Source organism: Echinops telfairi, unplaced genomic scaffold, assembly GCF_000313985.2.
Source record: "Echinops telfairi isolate 266 unplaced genomic scaffold, ASM31398v2 ScPeMD7_7475;HRSCAF=8513, whole genome shotgun sequence".
NCBI lineage: Eukaryota > Metazoa > Chordata > Mammalia > Afrosoricida > Tenrecidae > Echinops > Echinops telfairi.
The window spans coordinates 5,273,110-5,285,009 of NW_022111379.1; the positions used below are offsets into that span (position 1 = coordinate 5,273,110).

At 52.6% G+C, this 11,900-nt stretch overlaps 1 protein-coding gene across 4 annotated transcripts in view; it reads right to left on the reverse strand.

The window, feature by feature from the left end:
- TLE3 (TLE family member 3, transcriptional corepressor) overlaps window positions 1-11,900 on the reverse strand; it is a 54,130-nt gene that overhangs the window by 39,295 nt on the left and 2,935 nt on the right. The window lies entirely within an intron of this gene.

Consider the following 11,900-nt stretch of genomic DNA (forward strand, 5'->3'; position numbering starts at 1 on the left):
ACACTTGCCTCCAAGGGCAACTGGCCCCTTTGCTATGAGCCCAGAAAAACTGGAGTGTGCGTGCCTGGCTACTACCTTTAGAAACATGTGATCCAAGAGTCTAGAGCAGAATTCTGACCACAAAAGGTGTGTGTGTGTGTGTGTGTGTGTGTGTGTGTGTGTGTGGCGGGGGCAGGGGGGAGGTAGGGGTACAGAACAGAATTTCAAATCCACATGGACTCCAGACTTCCTGGAGCCATCGAAGGTTAGACTCCTGGAACTATTGTGCTGAGATCATCTTTAAACATTACACCAAAAATATCCCCTAAAGTCATCTTACAACCATACGATAGCTTAACTAGTAAACAACGTCTGCCTTGGGCATTATGCTTCTAAGAACTATCTCTGTAAGATCAAACAGAGCACCACAACTGGAAGGATTAGATAGGATCCTTAAGGCTCATCTCTATGCGAACGGGAGGGAGTCACTCAGAGGAGGATGGGGAACAGGGCGGCACACTCAGCGTGCAATCTCTCACAGCCATCCAGTGGATTCCGGACTCACGGTGACCACGGGAAAGCGTAGAACTGCTCTGAATGTCCGGGACTGTAACCGTACAGGAGTAGGAAACCTCGTCTTTGTCCCGCAGATGGTGGTTTTGAACTGCGAACCTTGAGGTTAGCAGCCCAACGCAACCACTGTGCCACGAGGGCTCCACAGAATGCAATCAGCTGGGGTGGGTGGGGGTGGCGATAGAGGGAGCTGACAGCAAGGACTATAATTATATATGTAAGAGTGCCTAATGAAATGTTTAAAAATGGTTTTTTTAAAAAATGCAATCAATGTCCTTAAACGATACCTATGAAATGGAGGGGTTGTCCCGTTTTGCTGTTGACATTCTCCACAAGGCAAGGGCAATGAGAAGCAGCAGGAAAGGGGAACACTGGGCACGCAGCGAGCACAACCCTTAGGCTGCCCTGCGTCAGAGGGGTCTTGGCAGCAGCTGGTCTGGCATTTGGTTTAGTGAGGAACTGCCCACACGTACAGGGCGAGGCTCCCAAACAAGGAATAATCCAGTTCAAAGAGCTCTGGACTGCTAACCATGAGGTTCCTCTATAGACTGTCTGCTCCCATCAAGGTTCACAACCCCCAGAATCCTCTATAGCAGTGGTTCTCAACCTTCCCGATGATGTGACCCTTTCATCCAGTTCCTCATGTTGTGGTAACACCCCCCCTGAACCATAAAATTATTTTCATTGCTACTTCATCACTATCGTTTTGCTACTGTTATGAATCGGGTGACCCCTGTGAGAGCCGCTGGTCTATAGTGTCGCCGAGTTGGCATCGATCCAGTGTCTTACAGGGCTTTGGGTTTGGGTTGAAATGTCAATAGTGTGAAGGTTGAGGGCTGTGGTGGACAGGCTGCAGCGGCCCACCGCTGACTGACCTCTGAACAGCTTTGCACAAGGCCTGCGTATCACTGGAGCTGAAGATCCAAGGCACAGGTGAGCCTGGGGGTGGGGGTGGTCATGGGAAGCAGCCCAAAAGATCAGACCGTGACAGGGGTTTGGGGGAGATCATTGGCCCACGTGTGAAACAGATTCTGGTTTCCGGTTTTGAACGTGGCCCTGGTCCACAAGGCCAGGAGCGAGTCACGTAACCTCTTGAAACTGCTGAGTGAGCTCACGATGCCTCTCCAGTAGGAGAAACGTGGCACGAGCCAGGGCTCTGATCCACTGCTCTTAAGTCAATTCCATCTCTCAGCCACCCCATCAGTGGGTCAGATAAGAACTGCTCCTGGGGGTTTCCAAGATTGTCAATCTGCACAGAAGCAGATCTCCAACCGCCCCCCACCCCTTTCTCCCGTGGGGCTTGGTAGTCTTGAACCACAAGCTTGCAGTTGGGTATGCCCAATGGTTAACCCCTACTGCCACCAGGGCTCCCGAGGAAGGGCTCTATCAAGTCCACGTGCAGGCCACACCAAGCACGGTGGGGTCCCTCTCTTTGCGGTCCCGGCAACTTTTGGGACTTTGTCGCACTCTGAAAATACCTTCCCGAGGCCTTTCTACTGCCAGGTCTCAGACGAAGGTAGTTCCTATGCGCTGTATGACAGGACCTTGATTATACCCGCAATCACGAGACGTTCTACTGTCCAAACTAAGCCAGCAGCCCATGTGACGACCTCATTGAAATTGAAAACAAAATCCCTGGATCCCAGGAATCAGACTTCAAGGGATGAAAAGTCACAGGTGGCTGGTGGCTGCTGGGCTGGTCAGTGCAGCTATTGGACATCATTCTGTGAGACAGTGCCGCTCCTGAGGGTACGTATCCATCATTCCTCCCATTACACAGATGACCACGGTGATATGGACAGAGGTCAGAAACCTGACTATGAGTCAAAGCCCAGGGCAGACACTCCAAAGCCTATCAGTCCCTATCGGACCTAGCACCCCTCCCAGCTCCTGAGGCTGCGGGCTTCTACACACCAGGACCACCCCCACCCCACTCCACCCTCCCACCTTTGAGAACCAGTCCACTTCTGATGGACAGGCTCGCCATCTACTGGGACAAAGGTGCCAGGCATTAGTGATCATCTTGCTGCTCCTCCTGGACCCACTGCACAGACACCAGGAAGACTGATGGTCCCTATACCCGATCCCTAGTCAACTAGTCTCCCCTCAACTACCTTCTGCTCCCACTCCTCCCTGGATAAACTGCGGCACACTCAGGATTCTCAGCCTGGGGCCCTACATCCGGGAAGACAAGCAGAGAGCTCTCCCCCCACGGAAGTGTTTGGGGATGGGTGGGAGGGGAGCTTGTTGTCCCCACCAGCTACAGAGCTGTGGCAGAGTGGCAGAACCTGCAGCCTGCTTCCCGGCCAGGGAACCCTATCATAGTCAACACATGCCTGCAAGCTGGTGTGGTTCTAAGCGGCTGAGTGGGTCCCAGGGGAGCACCCAGATAAAGACCGGCTAGGAAGGGAGGCTTGGGGACCCTGTGGGTCACACACATGGGAAGGCATGGTCTGGTCTGCACGCAGTCCTAGGGGACTGACTGGCTGCTGTCCCTTGTGTGGGGGTCACCACCACGATCGCAACTGGCCTCCAACTAACTGAGAGAGAGGAGCCCCAACCCAACTTAACCTACCCCCCCCCCCAGCCCAAACGGAAAATAGAGTCCTCCCACTGCGGCCAGTAAAGGTGCTTTCATTTTATTAAAAAAAAAAAAGTCAGAAAACAGCAGAAGGGCTGAGAACATTGGCAGTTTAAAGGACAAGAGATAAGGGCTTAACATACACATACGCATACGCAGAACGTGGAGCCCAAGCAGACAGCCCCAGGGTGGCAAGCACAGTGACTAATTCACCTCCAAGTCCTTGTCTTCTTGCTGCAGGGCCCCTCCTGGTGATCTAAATTCCACCGGGTTTCCCCTTGTCTCTTCCCCATTCCTGTCTTTCCTATCTCTGCTGATGGCCCCTGCCTATCTCGATGGTCCCTGCTTATCTTGTTCCCTTGTTCCCTTTGCCCTTCTCCCACCTTCCCCCCCCCCGCGTCACACTTCAGCTGGCCAGTGTGAGGTGACAAAGTGCCCCAACACACACTGGCATGTGAGGCTCCTGGTGGCTCAGAGGTTAGTTAAACCAAAGTCCTGTGGGTCCCAGCCCAAGAGCAGACCTGCAGGGAGATTAAGAAAACCTACTGAATGGCTTTCCATGAAGATTAGCCCAATCCAGCCCAATGCCCTCTAGCCAGAGCTGACTCAGACGGCCTCCTCCTTCTCCCAGGTTGCAGTTAAAGGATTTGAAGCACCAAGCTTCCCCTTGGCAGCCCAGCACTTAGCCCCGGCATGGAGGCAGGCCTCCTTGGTAAAGGCCGAAGCCTGCCCATGGGGACAGGTTGGAAGTGGTTCCTGGGCACAGGACAACAAAGACAGTTTTTAAAAGGCCTTTAACAATGACATCTCTATCTACCATCGTGTCTTTCCTAGCCTACAAGCCTCACACGCAAATTCCAGAAGAGCCTGTGGCCTTCGGGAAGAGGCTTCTGCTGGATGATGGCAAGGAGGACCCTTAACGGAACCTCGAGCCCACAAAACGCAGCGTGCAGCCAGGATGTAACAGGTGTCCCAAGGGGCTCAGGAGGAATACAAAATAACCTTGGCTCTTGGGAATTCCCAAACTTGGCACCACACACACACACACACACACACACACACGCATGCTACCCCCAAGTGTTCCGAGAACATGGCACTCCAGTGCCCTGCAGGTCTGAAAGGGTCATTTTCATACCCCATGCCAGCGGTTCTCAACATGGGGCTGAATGACCCTTTCACAGGGGTGGCCTGTGAAAATGACAGTGATGAAGTAGCAACGAAAATAATGTTATGGTTGGGGGGTCACCACACATGAGGAAGTGTATTAAAGGGTTGCAGCATTAGGAAGTTTGAGAACCACTGCCCCAGGCATTCCACCCTGCTTGGGTGCTTTTATGCTGGTGAGATCTGTCCCGGGGGAGCGCTCGTAGCATAATGGGTTACATGTTGGGATGCTAACTGCAAGGTCAGCAGTTCGAAACCACTAGTCGCTCACGGGAGAAAGACAGGCTTCCCACTCCTGTAAGAGCGAAGGAGCCACCTTCACAGAGACTCACTATCCCAGTAGAGTGCCTAGGCTTGTCCACTCAGAACTGACTCAGAGGCAGTGAGTGTGGGTTTTTTGTTTGTTTATCTGTCCTGAACCCAAATGCCGAATGTCTTGGGTTCCTAAAATGAGCCCTGGCAAAGTATGGGGGCTGGGCTGCGGCAAGAAGATTGGCATTGAAACTACACCCACCGGTCACTCAGTGGGAGAAAGATGGGGTGATCTACTCTCCTCCTACAGATCACAGTCTCAGAAACCCCAAAGGAGTCCTGTATGCGTCGCTGCCTGAGAGTGACCCTGTGGGCAGAGTGGAATCGCTCATCTTTGTCCCCAGGGAGTGGCCGCTGGGTTTCCACGCATTTGAGCCCAATGCCTGACCTACTACTGCACCAGCCTCGGGCTGCTCCGAGTTAGAATCTATTCCTTGTCCGGGGGTCGTCTCATGTACCTTGCAAACAATTCAGTGCTGACAGACACCTGGAGGAACCCTGGGAGTCCAAGCTGACCTGACTGTGGCAATGCGTTTGGCCGAGGGATGGCAGTATCCGCAACTTGTTTCCGAAGATGATCTGTCTGCTTGCTCTACTTTAGAATTACTTGGTGACGGTGCTTGACCCAGGACGCTGGCAACCGCCCAATGCTCGCTGGACCCTCACACCACTAGGGGTTCCCAAGGCAGTTCATCTTTACCGAAACAAACAGCCTCATCTTTCTCCCACAGAGCAGCTGGTGGGTTTGAACCTTGGGCCTCGTGGTTGGCAATCCACCGCTGGCCCACAGGGCCTGCACAGAAATGAACAGGCTCCAGAATCTTGAGCTGGAAGAAGCCGAGAGGTCCCTGGCTCAGCAGCTCCTCTGAGCAGGCTGAGCCACCCCCTCATCCAGGGGGCCTCGGCCTAAGTGACAGGCTCCGAAGCCAGTCCACCCCCTTTGCCGACCTCAAGACATCCTTAACAAACAAAGAACTCAAAACCATTGCAGAGGGGAACTGAGACTGCACCCCCACCTTCCCGTCTTCCTAACAGCCCTCCCCCTCCCTCCACCACCTCCCAGAAATACACTCACCAAATACACCCCACTCACTCAAGAAGAGGCAGGAAATCCCCCCTTGCCCGGTCTATCCTTCGCCCCGCCTGGAGAGGGAGTGTTTGTTTTGAAAAGCAGGAAAGGAAAAAGCTGTGGGGGGAACGGCTAGGGAGGGGAGCAGCGCCTTGGCTACGAGGCTCGGAGAGCATTTGTTGAAAACAAGATATTGTCCCTTTAAGCATATAAAAACAAGGCCCTTAAGCACGCAGTTCTCACTCTGGTACACAATTATGGGTGCTTTCAGCTGTCTAGCACTATTTCAAGTGCTCTCTTAAACCAGACTGTCAACGGCATGTTGAAAGCTATTTTGCTGGCTGCTATCATTAATAGCAAAGTGGAGAGCCGGGCTGATGAGAATTAAATATGGGGGAGGGGCGGGTCACAACCAGTCATTACAGAATTACCAATCTGGGGAAGGAGACAATGCCACTTGGGGGAATAAAGTTCAAACCGGCCTGTGGGGGGAGGGGAGCAAGCGGGGAGGCCTGCAGACAGCTGGAAAGGCCCCTACCGCCACCCCAAGCAGATGGACTCGGGCCAGCCCTAGAGAGGCATACGGAGGGGGGACAGGACAGAGGCTGCAGCGGATGCTCTCCAGGTCTCCCCTTGCCTCCCAAATGCAGCCCCCAGCCACCCCACCATCCTGAAAGCTGGTAGACCCGTGGTTTCTAGAAAAACGCCTCCCTCTCTTTCCACAAGCTGCGGCCACCCCGAGAAGTAGCCTCCATTGCCCATGTCTGTCTCTTTAAAAAACCCTGCTTATGTTGTTGTATGGCTTCGTGTCCATTTTGACGCCTAGGGACACGGCACAACTAGTTCATAGGGTTTCCCAGACTGCCATCTTTACTGGACCAGACTGCCAAAACTCTGCCCTCTCAGAGCCACGTTTCCCATCAACCATAGCGGGGGTAGGCCACTGCAGCTGCCCTCCACCCCCGTGTAATAAACCCCTCTAACCTGAAGCCCCCCCCACCCCCACTTTCCCAGGGAAGAATGAGCTGTTCTTTGTGCAGTGCTGCTCCTGAAACGCTGGGTCCACCTTAGCACTTACCTCGCTGCATTGCAATTACTTATTTAGATGCCTGGCTCCCTGGTAAGAGGGAACGGTGTCTTATTCATCTGTGTAACCAACTCCAGCCCACACCGGGCACATCCCAGGCCCCTAATAATCATTTTGGGAAGGAGTCCAACCCCTGCACTTTGCTGATGGAGAAACTAGATGCTTGGTGATTGCCGGGGGGGAGGGGGCAGAAAAGTCTACTGAGCTGGCAGCCAGGCCACAATTAAACCCCCACTTCCTCCTCACAGGGTGCAGGGAATGGGAAATCCACCCTCGGAGTAATTCTGAGTCAGAAAAACCCACATGTTTTCATACACCTATCGTATATGAAGTGCTGCCTCAGCAGAGGGGCCTCCAGCACAGTTAGCTATAAGAATTAGATCATGCGATGGAAAAATGGCAGCAGGCAAGCAGGTCAATGTTGGGGGATGAGGGCTGGGTGATACTGTCCTACAAAGATTTGGCCCTGAACACCTGTTTGTAGATTAGATGCTGGGTTGCGAACGTCAAAGTCAATAGTTCAAACCTACCAGCCGCTCTGCTGAAGAAAGATGAGGTTATTTGCTCCCATAAAGATTTAGTCTCAGAAACCCTCTATAAGACCACTAGGAGTTGGAATTGAGTCCAGGCAGTGGGTTTGTCTGTCTGTTTGTGTAGTGGTTACAAGTTGGGCTACTAATTGCAAGGTCAGCAGTTCAAAACCACCAGCCACTCCAGGAGAAGACAGGGCTTTCTGCTCCTGTCAGAGTTAGTCTCAGAAACCAAAGGGGCAGTTCTACCCTGTCCTATAGGGTTGTTATGAGTCAGCATCGACTCAATGGCAGTGTGTTTTGGGTCTTTTTATTTTGTTTGTATTTCACACAAAGAGGTAGAAAGAAGAAAATACAAAACAGAGGAATCGAGAGAGGGAAGGTTCCCATCTCATCCATGTCCTTACACTTCCACAACAAAGACCGCCATGGAAGAACTCAGCCCTTGCGGGTTTCCTGGATAAAACCGGCCAGGAAGGGCCTCTGGGCCCTGCAGCAGTGCTCCTGGGCCAGGCTCCGCCCCCTTATCCCTGATGTAGGGACAAGGAGCCCCTTTACCCACATCCTGGGGCCAACAGGTGATCAAATGTCAACAAGACCCAAAGCAGCACATCAGTCCCCACTTTGCATTGCCATCGCAGGCACTAGTGAAAGGGGTCTGCAGGTGGGGGTGGAAGCCACCTGTGTGGAGTGGGCCCTAGAGCCCAGGGCAGCAGGAAGCCCTGCGAGAGTGGTGGGGGCAGAGTCTATGCCGAAAGGTGGGGAAGGGCAGGAAAGATAGGGTGGAAGCCATATCACAGAGGAGTTCTTCGATACAAGCACTCTGGCCAGGACAAGCTACTCACAGCAACCTCTAAGATCCACTCAGATGTTACCCGGATAAGACAGATCAGCACCTCTGCGCTATTCAACCTTGAGGAGGGCGCCCTGCCTTGTCCCTACCAGATAGACTCAGAGTTTGTTAGACTGGTAGACAAACAAATCCCAAGACTCTCCTAGCTCCTTCTTACTTACAAGACCCAGAGAAGGAAGGTGAGTGGAAAATGAAAACTTCTCAACTCCCCGTTCAGCCTGGTACCCACAGCCACCCCCACAGCTTTCTGCATCCTCAGTCAGATAAAAGGTTCACAGATTTGTCCACCTTCACCTCGCCCATGAACTTTACCTCTGGGATTGCTAAGTACACACAGTGTGTGGTTACTACACACATCCATTCACTAATTGTATAAACAGCTGGCAATTGGGGACAGGGCTGTGGATAAAGAAGGTTCAACTGATAAGGGTTATACAACCCCTGAAATTGGGTACTTTGAACTTGGGGGCAACCAGGATTGTAGCCTCCTCGGCCTCTTTAGATAACACAGAGAAATCAGTAATAATTAAAGACACAGGGCCCTATTTGCTAACAAACGAGCACACTTCCTTTTTGCTGTGAGAGTTCTGTGTCACAGATGGAGGGGGCGGGCGGCTGGGGTACAATTGCTCAGTGGAAATGCAGGGCTCTAGAAAGACCAGGTCCCCTCTCTGGGCCTCTGTTTCCTCATCCATAACTTGAAAGGTTTGATCAGAAGCTCCAGGGCTACTTCACCTACAGAAAAAGATGAGCAGAGTCCCTGGGTGGTACACACAGCTCATGCTTTTGGCTGCTAACCAAGAGGTTAGAAGTTCAAATACACCTAAAGGTGCCTCGGAAGAAAGCCCTGGTGATCCACTTCTGGAAAAGAATCAGCCACGGTCAACCATGCTGTGGAGCACTGCCCTACTCTGACAGACTTCAGTCCTCCAAGTCGAAGGCAACTCCATGGCGACTGGGTGCTGTTTGGTTTTGCAACCCTGGGACACATGCTGCTGCCCTCAAATCAAAATGGCTCAAGTGCACTTAGAGCATCAACGTCCCCAACAGAGGGTAGAGAAGGCAGCCTGACCCAGCTTCCCGCAGTACTGCTGCCACCAGTCCCAGGGACAGTAGTTGCCCTGGAGGTCTGGCTCCTATGCTGGCTTTGTTTCTGTGACTGAGCTCTGCAGGAGCGACCAGGGAACCAGTGAGCTGGCCAGTCACCCCGCACCTCCCTGAATCACAGTGACATTCTGCCTGGAAGCAGGGGCTCCGAGGAGGTGACTTCTCGAAGGGTCAGGCCAGCCCCATGATTCTGTAATCTTTGCCTTACCATAATTAGGGAGGGAGGGAGGCAGAAGAGTGGGGAAAGAGCCCATTTATTACTTCTGCAGGATCTGACAGCTTGGAGAAAGAGAGCCAGGCAGAGCAACAGCCAGCAGAGCCAGGCAGGGCGGGTTTAACCTCTTGGTAAAATCTGAAGGAGCTCAAGGCACCTTGTCAGCATTGACTCTTTTGTCAATACTTGGGCCCATCTCCATGAACCCGAGCTGCTCAGCTAATGACAACGGCCCACACAATCGGTAATGAACGCTGAAAAATCCAAGTGGCAGAAGGGTGTGTGTGTGTGCGTGTGTGTGTGTGTGTGTGAGAGAGAGAGAGAGAGAGAGAGTGAACACGGGGTGACGACCACCCCACTACTCATCTATGACTGCATATAAAAGTACAGACAGTCCCCCACCCCCAGCCCTGAGCTTCAAGATGAAGAATCCAGCCTGTTTGTTCCAGGCAGATGTAATCACACGAACAGTCAAGTCTAGAGGGCAGGACACTGCATGAATAATTCAAGCACTCCAGTCACTTGATTGTATGTGCAGATAAAACACCAGTCAACCGCTAAACAGGTCAGCTGATAAACTTGTTTGCTCAGGCCTAACCACCATCCGCCAAATGCACCCAAGACCAACACTACAATTAGTGGCAGGGTTTCATCGCAGAAAGAACCTCTCAAGCCAGCCAGCCAGCCAGCCAGCCAGCCAGCAGGGGAGTGGCCGGCCCATTAGGTCAGGGTTGCATTTCTCAGGGCCTGGTTTCTTCACCTCCTGGCCTCTTTGTTCCCGCACAGCCACAGGGCGATTGCAACCAAGTCAGATATTGCCAGGACAGACAGACACACACACACTCCCTTGCTCGGAAGCAAATGGAAACAACTGCAGGGCTGGAGGCAACCATGGGTGGCAGACAGGATAAAAGCACCCACTTTGGGAACCCAGGAGCCCAGACTGGAGCCTCAGCTCTGCACTCCTGGCCCTGAAGCCTCCATTTCCTCCAGCACAGGAACCCTCTGTCTGCCTCCCGCAGCTGAGACGATGGACCTCAGGCACCTCACTAAGCACCCAGTTTGGGGGATGGTGAGAAGTCCCCAGTGCTCATAGCTGTTCTTCTACAACACCCCTGACACACACACACCACCACCAAACGCAAGAAGCTGGTCAACTCTTACTCGGCCCCATAGTGTCCCCAGGATATAGGGAAGAGCTTTGCTGTGCCAGCCAGGGTGGATTCCTTGTGCCACGTCACCATCCACTCGGCCCTGTGCAGACCTGGGGCACACCACCCGTGAGCATTGCAACATGCAATGGCACGTTGGACCTTAATTACGCAGCTCTTAGAATAATTGCCGCTGTAAATTTTAAACCTGGGTGGAATTACCCTCTTTAAAACACACCCAAGATATTAAGCACTCTCAGAAAAGGCGAGGGGGGGTAGAGAAAGACGATGGTGACACCTTGCACAATCCTTAAGCCTCCCTGAGCACCTGAGCCCCCAGCCTCTACAACACATGCGTGCACGGGGCTAGTCTGTCCCAGGCAGTTTTCCCCAAAGTCGGGCAGAACCTGTTTCTCTAGTCCATTGCCTCAAGAGGGTCCATCTGGACATACCAAGCGAGATCTGTTTAGTTTCTGTGGGTAAGAAGCAAAAACTGTGGTGGCCTTCAAGTGCCTTCCTAAAGCATAATCCCCCATAAGCCACAAGCTGGCTGCGCACATTGACCCATAAAGCCAAGCTCCTTTCTGGTTTGCCCTTCGCTCAACACTGGAGCTCCCCACCAGGAGCAAAAAACGGGTCACACCTGCCCTGGGCCCACCCTCCTACCCTGTAGAAAGCAAAATTTAAACCTTGTAAACAAATGTTAATTTAGAGCAGAAAATCTATTCAAGTCAAGGTCCCCAAAGGCTAGGATGAGTCAAGGGCCTTCTGAGGTTTCAAGAACACCAATTGTTAGAGAACCACCAGCCGGCACCATTTACTGGGGCCAAGTCCACTCCTGCGGCTGGTTGAGCCCAATTACAGGCAGCCTCTCCTAGGAACACAGATACACAAACAGGCCTCTCCCACAGCCCAGCCCCAACCAGGACTGGTTACTGATATGCACCCAGATAAAGGGTGTTTGTATTTGCTTGGTTTGAGGTATACTGTTATTAGAATAGTGACAATCCAAGGAGGCTGGCTAGGGATCCATCAAAGGACACCAGGACTTGCAAAACTGGTTTGACTTCAGGATTTCAAAGCTGAGCTCAACTCCCAGCCATCTCCCCAGTCCAGGTGAGGAGGCGGCTGCCCCAGCAAGTTCCTTCACCTCTCCACATTCGCTTCCTTCTCCATGAAATGGACATGCAGCTGCCTCCCAATGAAGATCAAGATAAGAAAACCTGCTCATAAGTAAATGGAAGGCAGGACGAGATGGGTTTCATGCCAGCTTTGTGTTT